The sequence below is a fragment of the Rhineura floridana genome, chromosome 6 (assembly GCF_030035675.1).
Source record: "Rhineura floridana isolate rRhiFlo1 chromosome 6, rRhiFlo1.hap2, whole genome shotgun sequence".
NCBI lineage: Eukaryota > Metazoa > Chordata > Lepidosauria > Squamata > Rhineuridae > Rhineura > Rhineura floridana.
The window spans coordinates 126070523-126082249 of NC_084485.1; positions in this window are offsets into that span (position 1 = coordinate 126070523).

Genomic DNA, 11727 nt, shown 5'->3' on the forward strand with positions numbered 1-11727 from the left:
CAGCTTTGTAATTTATCAAGCAGATGTGAAGCATATAATTTGCTGACTATATTCAGCAGGCTGATTGGCCTGTAATTGGATGGGTCAGATCTAAGGCCTCTTTTGTAGATTGGTATTACAGTGGCTAGACCCCAGTCTTCAGGAATTTTGGCCATACGATCAATAATCATAAAAAATGCTGCTAGGACAGGAGCCCACCACTCGATGTTTCGCTTAAATATTTCTGGAGGGATATTGTCTGGTCCGGGAGCCTTACCCACATTCAACCTTGAAATAAGAGAAGTGACTGCCTTGGGGGATACCGGGGGCCAGTCAGGGAGATCGTTCAGGCAGTTCAAGGGATGAGAAGCACACTTGTGCCCCCTTGAATGGATGTTAGAGAAATACGATTCCCATGTTTGCACAGAAATGTGGTATTCAGGGGTAGGAGAAGGTTTAGGCCAACCCCTGGCTACAAGGCGCCAAAAGGTAGCCACATCTTTAGTTTTTGAGGCCTGTATTAAAGTTTTCCATAATTGTGTCTGGGCCTGGCTCTTTTTCCTCTTTATCAGCAATTTGTAATTCTTCTTCAAAGCCAAATATTCCAAAGGTAGTGCTGGAAGGTCTAGGGCTCTGTATGTTCTATTTTTCTCCACGAAAAGTTTTTTCATAGCTTGACACTCTAGGTCAAACCAAGGTTTAGAATGGAATAATGAAGAACGAGGCTTTATTGGGTGATTTGAAATTAAGTGCTTTTGGAGTTCCATAGACAATTCTTGATAGGATGCTAGTATATTTGTTCCAGGGGCCACTGTTATAATGTTCTTACGTAAACTAATATTTTTGTCTGAATGTAGGAATCCCTTAATTTTTAACTCAATTTTGGATGACCATTTAATGCGGGCAGATTTCGTTGGTAGGTCTGCACCCACAACTGGGGACCAATCAGCCAGGGGGTGCATGTTGTCAAAGAGAAATGATACAATTAATGGGAGGTGGTCGTTCTCCGTGCGATTCCCAACCATGCAGTTGGCAACTGAGTTTAAAAAGTCATTTGATACTATCACAAAATCGATTATGGATTAAAGCTTCATATTGTGAAGGTTTTCAAAACAGGCTATGAATCAGTCAAATTAATTGCCCTCTTCAACAGACTAGAAAAAATTAAAATTACAAAAACAGTTTGAAAGACATTGTACTGTAAAAGGGTTAGCATAATTCTAAACCCAGCCCTGCTACATAACATAGCAACACATTCATTATGATTGTGAAGGCTCTATGGGGGGGAAATTGCAAATGCCGCAAATATTAACGAAAAAGGAATAACAACCAGTTCTCACTGCTGTATGGAATGGCATCTGTTTCCCACAAGAGACCTGCATTTACAGAGAACAACTAAGCTGATTCTCTCTGCCACTCCCACTGCCCCTTTTCCACAAGAAGCACGGGGCAGGACAGGGAGCCAAAAAGTAGCTAGAAATGAAAGCTTTTAATCATAAGAGAGTAGCAGAGAGAAAAGGAAGTTTTTCACAGAGGGAGCTCAGTCAGATTCCAGTTGCAAGAGTGCAAGGTTCTTTCCAGGGTTGTCTGCATTCTTTCATCATCATTAAAGCACTGTGATTATATGCTTTTGATTTTAAAATTACACAATACAAAATCCAAGTGATAAGAGTGTAATTTAGAACAAAGGAGCCAGAGGAAAAGCTATAATTAAAGATACACACAAATGCTAAAAACACTGCATAGAAAAACACTGTAGCAAGGCACAAATTCATATAATATGAGCAGGAGGGGGTATGTAACAGACGGGTGCCCTTAATATGAAGGTCTGAATTTCCACAAGCATGTTCCATACTATGTGGCAGTTGCTATGGTAACAACCTTTTATTTTCTGAAGCTGTACAGATGTGTACAATTCATGAACTTATGGCCTGTGAATTATTGCTTTGTTGAGGGGGGGGAAGGAGTATCAATAACTTATGAAGCTTCTTTTTTAGGAAATCACTTCAAGATTCCTCTTCGGGGTATATGGTAATTGCACCTATTTAAAGACAGCCGAGATCTGAAATCTACATGCAGGCTGAGGAGAAGAACGTGAAATGAAGGTATTTAAGTAAAATTACTATAGCAATCCTATTCACACTTACCTGGAGTGTGTTTCAGGGAATTCAGTGGGAATTACTTCCGAGAAGGCTCCCTGCATACCATTTATTTCCTAGGATTTGTGTACATCCTTCTGGGAAAACAGAAAAACAAACTTGAAATATTATTATTGTCATTATTTATTAAATTTCTATCCTCCCAGAAGGAACTCAGGGTGGCAAACAAAGAACAATACACCAAACCCTCTTAAAACATCACAAATACAAAACATCTTAAAAATAAAACATCTTAAAAACATTTTTTGGGAAAAAAATTAGAACTATACTTTTAACACTAACAAATCCATTTGTTATAAGAAAGCTAACCATCAGAAGCATTTCACATGAAACGCCATTTGCAGTTCATTATTAACTTTTGCTTTTAAAAAATATGCAAAACCTGTTTGAAAAAAATTATTTTTAAAAATGCACGCATAAAAAACTACACACCAACTGAAGACAGAACTCAACCAAGTTAAGCATATTAAAATTCCACAGATTTCAGAGGAAGAGATTTAAGCACCTGTTTAACTTTCTTGTTTAAAGTGTTTCTCTTTGGCTAGCCCTCAGTCTTTTTTGCAACAATGTTTGCAAAAAACGACAACACTTCAAAGGAAATCCCTTACTATTTCAACTGCATCTTCTACTGAGGAGGAATCTGAGGAGGAAAGGGGAGGAATTGTTTTGCTATTTTATATATATATATATATATATATATATATATATATAATCCAAACAGACTGAAAACACAACCCATCAAAAATTAAGCACTTGTTAACCATTGATTGAATAGCTAATCAGTGGACATGGTTTATTCTCTCCTGTGGGACTCAAACGGACATAACTTGTGACAGAAAGTATTTAAAAATATTCTGGGTGTCTTCCACCAAATACAACTAGTACACAATTTATTTGTTTGTTTGTTTGTTTGTTTATTGGATTTATATCCTGCCCTTCCTCCCAGTAGGAGTATTTAGATGGAATTTGTGATGGCAGCCTATACAACTCAGAATCAGTATGACATCAGCAGTATGATCATGTAATGTTGTTTTTACGGTCAATTCAGAGCATTATGTTTCCCTCTTTGTTCAATACACTTGAGTCACTGCAGGGTCAACTAAATCCAATGAATTCTGGTGCGCATGGAAGCTTTTCAGTCCCTGGTTCCAATGGAAGCGTCTCACTCTAAGACCCCACACCTCCAGATCAGGGGCCTCTAGAGCAGCCTTTCCCAACCGGTGTGCCTCCAGATGTTGTTGGACCACAACTCCCATCAGCCTCAGCCAGCATTGCCAATGGCTGAGACTGATGGGAGTTGTGGTCCAACAACATCTGGAGGCACACCGGTTGGGAAAGGCTGCTCTAGAGTGACACCCCATGAGACATAAGTGGCTACCCTGGAAGGAAATATTGCACCCTCACTAGGTGCGTGTGGATGCGCTTTTTTGAGGAGGGTGTGGGGTAGATCCCAGCCATGATGGATGCTGCTGCCAACATATTCGCAGAGGCTAGAATTTTGTAACTAATCCAGTTTGGTAGCTTAGCTTCACAATCCGTCACACACTGGTATCATTCAGACAACCTTATTTCAACCCCCTGGATTGGGAGCTCAGAAACTAGCTGCACACCCCAGAGGGTTTCTGAGGTTTTGAAACTGAGGGGGGTTTGAAATGCAGTGCAGGTGCCTCCAAATTGTCAGTATTTTACGGGAGGAATTCAAGTGCATACTTGTGAACTGAAGTGAATTAAAGCACTCTGTTGCCCTTGTGCAAACCTTAGGGCTAAAGGTGGATTTTTCCTCCAAGCAAAGACCAACTTCAAAAGCGGCTTCAGGAGTGTAGCAGAGTTAAAATCCCACTCCATGCTTTTTGCATTATCACCCACCCCCACCCTGGATGCTATTTGCATCTTTTAAAAGCTGCTAGTGACATATGATGACGTTTTCTTGTTTGACCCTAATTCTGTCACAGAAGGCTCACAAATGTCAGGGATTAAATATACACTTGCACCGCCAGGAGCTAACAGCTGAGGAAATAAAAGACAGAGATAGTTTTAATGGTGGCATAAAGAGACAGTGGAGAATGTGGTGGAGATGGTCTGATGAGTGTTACATTTGTCACAGATATTATTACAAATCATAACTGTGTGTTATTTATTCAAGTCGTTATTATAAAGATATAAGTTATCACTTACTGCCAATTCCATCAAGGGCAAAGAATACTGTAACAAGAAGATTTCTTCTTCACTGGCTTGGTGTTTCTGCAAGAATTACATAAATTACATTTAAGTCATTGAATAATTATGAACTTTCTTCTCCTTTATATTTGTATGGAATATTTATTGAATTGCACACTGTGCTTTTACAATAAAGTGCTCTCTCTTTTTTTTAACATGGGTTCCTTTGTTCATCCAAAAGGAAACTGACAGTTATCCTTTTATAAGCTATTCTAAGAACATTTTTCCTTCTTTGAAACTGATTGATGCACTCCTTTAAATGTTCCTGCAAATATCTTTTGAATTTAAGTTTCTGCATAATGTAATAAGATAAAAAGAATTCTATACTTCAACAAGAGACATTACAAAGCAACCGGAGACATTATCAAGAGCATTAACATCCTCCTAATAGCAATAAAACCTTTTAACTGTCTGATGTTGAACATGCTCCCACCAAACCACCACATATTATGGTAATTGGCTCCAATTTCTGAATCTTTCATTGCAAAGTTACAAGTGAGGTAGGAACGGAGAAGTGAGCCTGAAATCCACAGCCTTGCTAGTTTATCTCCACCCGCCTACCCACCTCGTTCCCTTCCAAGCACAATGCATTATAATGTTGTTTATGACATGTGAGATCTGCATTCATCTGTCCTCAGTCAGCAGCATTTCTGCCCTGTTATAAAGTTGATACCCAAGATTTCTTTTTCTGAACATGTTCTTAAATTTTTTCTTTTTTATCACAATCTATCATAGCACTTCCAACTGGTGCATAATAATAGTAGTAATGGCCACCAGCTTGGACGGCTTTAAAAGAAGATTAGACAAATTCATGGAGGACAGGGCTATCAATGGCTACTAGCCATGATGGCTGTGCTCTGCCACCCTAGTCAGAGGCAGCATGCTTCTGAAAACCAGTTGCCGGAAGCCTCAGGAGGGGAGAGTGTTCTTGCACTCGGGTCCTGCTTGCGGGCTTCCCCCAGGCACCTGGTTGGCCACTGTGAGAACAGGATGCTGGACTAGATGGGCCACTGGCCTGATCCAGCAGGCTCTTCTTATGTTCTTATGTTCTTAGTAGTAGTAATAGAAAAGGGAAGTTTTACTGTATTGTTGTTACCATTTTCTGTATTTAAACTTCACTATAACTGAGTCAAAGTTCAATTTCCAGTTTGAGGCTCTGTTAACCGCATGAAGAACAACAGCAGATTTAACAATATATCATATCGCTGGTACTACCCAAATGCCCAGTGCCAAAACAATTGCAACAAGCAGGCCTCTCTGGGGAAATAACCAGGGGGCCACTACAGAGAAAGCCCTTTCTTTCATCGCCAACCTCTGGACCTCACTCAGAGATGACACCCTGTGAAAGGTTGTCCCATTTGGGATGGCTCAATCACATATACAAATAACCATTTGGTGGTCTTGCAGTCCACAAGGTGATAACCATACATGTGGGCCAGTCCTAAATCAAATTTTGGCTGAAGTGTATGAGGTGTTTAGAAAGAAAGCATAAAGAAAGCCCCAAGCCCTAAATGGGGAGATTATTTCAAAGCAAGAATGCACATGCTGTTGAAACATCATCACCAAGATGTAAATTAAAAGGTTCATTCTGGTTCCCACTTGTGCCTCACACATCCATCATTCATCTTCAAAAGCCAAAAGAAGAAATGAAAAGAAAGAAATGCAAAACACAGCCTTCTCTGTTCCTTCTTCTGTTCTGTGACGTAGATCGGGGTGGGGAACCTGTGGCCCTACTGATATTGCTGGACTCCAACCTCCAACATCCCAATTGGCCATGCTGACTGGTGCAGATGGATTCAACAATATCTGGAAGGCCACAGGTTCCCCATTCCTGGGGAAGTGCTGCACATATGGGCATTTTACATTTTCTGTCACAGAGAACCATATCTTTATCTTCTTAATGAGGGAAGAACTTTTGTCTTCTGAAAAGCCACAAATCTGAAAAATGACAGGCACCAGCAGCTAAACGACCTTATACTTCACACCTAGATCATAATTCTGTATATTCAATTCTGGGCAGGACCTACTGTGAGAGGTACTTAGCCTAATGGTTAATCAAATGCTTCTACAAAGGAATTGTACGGTGCACACTTCTTTCTCCAAGTGGATTCCGTATTTTGAGAGTGAAATTCTCAGATCACTCAGTTTTTAGAAAATAAGAGGGAATCCCAGTGAACTGCAATTTCAATCAGTAACAGGGTGTGTGAGGGGAAAGGGACCGCATTCTATGTTTCCAAAAATGCCTGAGAAGGTGAACAATCCTTTCACTACTATTTCTTTAAAATTATCACTTTAAGAGTTTCAGAAGGTGAATGTGGTTCAGCCAAAATGGCCTGGTGTGCCTAATGAGGGCCAAGGGCCAGAGGTTTCCCACCATAGCTATAAATTAAATGCTGCAGCCTGTTAATGCTATTAGTTTAAGTTATTCTTTAAAGAAAGTCTTTTCTGTGCTACAGCAGCTCAGTTTACAGTTAAGGGATATCTATTGTCATGAGCCCAAACACTGTTAGACCTTACTGTATTAACTGACCTCTTTACAACCACTTCCAAGAAAATAACAAAGCTAAGAAAAGGCAAAATAACACGGTTTGCAGATTCTCATTCCTTAGATATTCAGTGTGCATATGTATTTCTGGTAGCAGCAGTGGCAACAGTATTAACTATTAGGCATTTGTTGTAAAAACCTCTGTATTAAACATATCCTAGTAACCCTCGGTAATGAGTACAGCTTTATTTTCAATAACATGAAGTGGTATTTTGAGTTGCTACAGATTGATTTTCTATATAGTCATTCACCTGAAATATGCACAATGTCTGCCATCCTGGCAGTTAGCCTTATTCCAGTGGGCTCAGATCTCTCAGATTTCTAAAATACTCTCCACAAGTTATTAAACGCTGAATGTTGAGCTCGAAGAAGAAGAAGAAGAAGAAGGGGTCAACAGTTGAAAACAATTGGTGCCACATTGCCTTAAATATTATTACATGGTTCACCAGCCTCCTGGCTATTTCTGTTCTCCTTGAGTTGCAAAATTCAAGCCTTCTTCAATTATGTCATCTTAATGAATTTCACTGTGGCATTTTGAAAGCCCAAACTTTAAAACACACACATATACAAACCTCAAACTCAAACCCATTACATGCCTTTTATAACGACACAGCAGTAAGGACCCCAAATCCTTCACAAACCGGGCAGCAATCTTTAATGTATACCCAAGATTAAATCACATTGATGGAGGCTTTTAAAATAAATAAATAAACAGGCAGGGGGATAAGGACTGATGTTACTTTTCTCCTCTAAACACAATAAGGTGCAGATTACAGATAAGTCTGAACACAGGCTAAGCCTTTCAAAACAGCTTGTCGGCTTTATCATGCAAGTTTAAATCCCGGTATTAGTATATTAGACTTTTTAAAAGATGTCATGGGAGGTACTTTGAAATTAATTAAAACCCTGCATTCGTTTGTTTTGGGAAAGACAAACTTTATTCATGGCAAAATAACCCTGACACATTCCCCTGCCCCCTGTATGGTTTTCAAACAAAAATTAGACACTGCCAGTAATATCTTAGTATTGCTTTTCCTTGGGGTTTGACATACAGGGTATGAAGATTTCTGAAAGAAGTATTTATTACTGGTACATCCAAAAGATTCCATGTATTGCATCAGAAAGGCTTGATCGACATCAGAATGATATGTCAGTTTGTTCTTCTAATTTTTTTATTTATTTTTTAAAGACATTTGCTTTGGAAGTTCAACAGCAGCCCCTAGTGGAAGCCAGGGAGTACTGCAGTAATAGTCATTTTCAATACACATGTAACACACACACACACACACACAGAGGCAGCTTGCAACACCAATGGCAACTGTGAAACCCAGTACCCTAGAGAGACTGAATTAAAAAGGCAAATTCTGTTTGTATGCTTGCGGTCCACATGAACCACTGCTACTGGCATGTCACAGTCAGAATGCGACCTCCAGGACATTGAAAACGTTGCCCTTTGTCATGGTAATCATTGCAAATTTCAGCCGCTGTCACTCTGAGAGGGGAGGGAGGAAGATACACAGCCAACAATATACATCTGTCTGGACTGTCACATTCATTTTATGCATGAAGACTAATAATTACCCACTGAATAATACTGGGGGATGGGGGGGAGGAATGCACTTCTGAATAATGTTCATTGTGGCTTAAGTCAAAGCAAAAGCCCGCATGAGCATGAGCCTATTATGAACCTTTGCTGCACACCTATTATTATGATGAGTTCTGCTTTACATTTCCGCAAACGTGAAACACAAAACAACCCTTGAGTGGAGGGGGAAAGTTTGCTCAAGTTCCCTAGAATTGCAGGTCACGCTGTTCAAATGCTGAGAGGGATAAAGGGCAAATATGTATGTAACCAAAATTATTGTATCCCCTTTGCTACTTATATTGCAGCCATTTTATTTTATTTATTTATTTTAATGGTCCTGTAAAGTGGGAGAAATATCCTCACCAGCTCTGGATATCCAACTGTCTGACTGGAATTCCACATTGTTCACAAAGACATTGGGAAAGCTATATATGTAGTACTGGCCATAGCACAATTCTGTCCAGATGGGATTTTAAAGGATTGAGTCCATTTTAGCAGAGAGGGTGGGAGAAGGGAGAAGGGAGTTCAACACAGACTTATTCCATTGAAAGACTGCTTCTTTTCTTTCTATTCCACTTGGTTTTTCACCATAAGAGATGGCAGGTGACAACAAAAGAATGTATTTATTCAGAGTTATAAAATGTGTTTATTTTGGTAGGTGAAGTCATTTTTATTGCTTTTAGTGAAATGCCTTTGCAAAATAAACGATGGATGGATGGATGGATGGATGGATGGATGGATGGATGGATGGATGGATGGATGGATGGATGGATGGATGGATGGATGGATGGATGGATGGATGGATGGATGGATGGATGGATGGATGGATGGAAGACAGACACCACCTATATAATATACAGATTTTTAAATTATGTCACTGCCACTGTCTGTCACCAGTACTGGCCAAACAATAATATGGCTATATTCCCAACCCCAATAAACAAAACACTGTGGCATGAAACTAAACAATAGGAACCAATCCATACAATCAGGTAAACCCCAAGCTTAAGACTGAAGTGATACAACCTACAAAGGTTTATCACCTCTGTAAGAAGTACCCAGTGTTGGCCCTACCATTAGGGAGAATGAGGCAGCTGCTTCAGGTGGCAAATGCTGGAGTGCATCCTTCCCATCGACGTCTGTTGTAGAACAGAGCTATGTATGCCACGCAGCCTCTGCAGTGCCCCCATAATTAGCCTGCTGCCCTCAGATGCGGTGGACAGCATTACCCTGTTGTCAGCATTGAAGTAATATTCAAATGCCAGTCCAGGTGCCTTCTGTGCATTGAACTGGGGGGGGGGGGGAAGCCATCTTGTCCTTCATCTCAGGCAGCAAAATGACTTGGGCCTGCCCTGGATCTACCTCAGTCTTCTCTATCTAATGCAGGCTGTAAGTTGTCTGAGATGAAGCACCACATTGCAATGTATGCTTTGTGTAGGTATGGGTGAATCTGTCATTTTTGACTCTCTCAGTTTCTCATTTTTCAGTCTTAAGTACAACTCTCCGCATTTCCACATCAGTTTGCAGTTCCTTTTTTAGAAGTCCTCATGATAATTCATCAGCGTTTCTTCTAATATCACATTGGTATACAATTTTGCAGAATGTACATAGCTTTATACAGCAATTTTGCCTAATATAACACATTTCTGTATGTTATTTTCACAAATAGATGCCTTATTATGCACACTTTACCCTAGTATATGCATTTTTGTACATATGACTTGGCTGGAGAACTGCACTGGAAAATTCAGAAAAGTGCAAATTTTGAAGGAAGGCTGTGCTTCAGTTTGTTTATTGTTTCGTAAAGTGTGAATTAGGTAGGTTTGCCTTAAAATGCAGACTAGATCAAATTTCTCTCCCATTCCTAGTTCCATGCAATGCTTAGGACATCACCAGGGCTCAATTAGAGTTAAATAGCAACGGTGACACTATAAAGGCAAAAGTATTGTGCAAAAATGAACGACAAATATTTCCCTATATAGGTATGGTTGAATGGCATTGTTAATTAGGGAGCTCCACTCCAGGGGAAAAAATCTAACTTTCATATGCATTCAATATAAAAGAAATGCACAAAAATGCAGAGAGATATGAAAGAGAACTCAATGGAATTCAATATCTGAAGTTATAAATGTCTGGGTAGTTCTGTTACATCAACACTGGGGAGGGAGAACTAGCTGGATTTTGGCATTCCTAATAACACCATCTAAAGCTGGTGTTACCTGGGGATTAGATGAATAAGGGGGGGGGGTGGAGTTACTGAATGCAAGCTAAATAGACTCGACTAAAAAGGCTAAGTTCCATAGTTAGAATTTCAAACATCATTTTTCTTCAACCGGCTAAAATATAAAAATGGTTAAGTCTCACATGGTATCATAGCATCCATCATGGACGCTTTGAAGCAAAGCTATTATTTGTGATCTCCCCATTCAATTCATGTTATTCTTCACCCTTCCACTATTTGAATACCTTCTTGCTCCGGCACTGATACAGTGAAACTCCCAGCAGGGAACTCCAGACCTCAAAATCTGTCTATCAATTACTGAGATCGACTTGTTTGAGCCCCAATGTAATTTCTCTTAAGGAATGGAAAGTGCTGCAGACATCCAGGGCAGCAATAAAAAAGCAATGAAGTTTTAGTATAAAAACATAAATCTAGTTCATTCATATATAAAAAATTAATGTTAATTAATGTCTTGCCATATTCTTATAGATTAAGACATGGATCTCAAGTGTCTCACAATTAATTCTGTATGCCTGAGGCAGGTTTGGGTTTGGATTTGGGTCTCCTGAATGGCAACCCATTACACTGCGAGGCCAACCACTTTAGAAACTAGAGTTTCAAAAGTGGTTTGTGATATGACGCGTGTGTGTGTGTGTGTGTGTGTGTGTGCGTGTGTGTGTGTGTGAGAGAGAGAGAGAGAGAGAGATGGGTGTCCACATTAGGGCACTCCCGCACCAGCATTCTTTGTTAAAAAAAGGTATTTGTGGATACCATCCAAAGAAATAAAAAATCTCATTGGCCTATCGAATCCCAGCCTATAAATCTATTGGTCCCAAACCAATACTGGTAATGAAAAGAGATTATTTCACCTAGAATGTCTGTCTTCTGGCAAATGGCCAGTGTGGTCAACACTGTCATGCTCAGACGCATGAGTGTTTCTGGATTTTCCCCAGCCCCCACCCCCACACACTCACAGATGTACAGAATTCTCAGAGTTCTTCCAAGTACATGGTTCAGGATT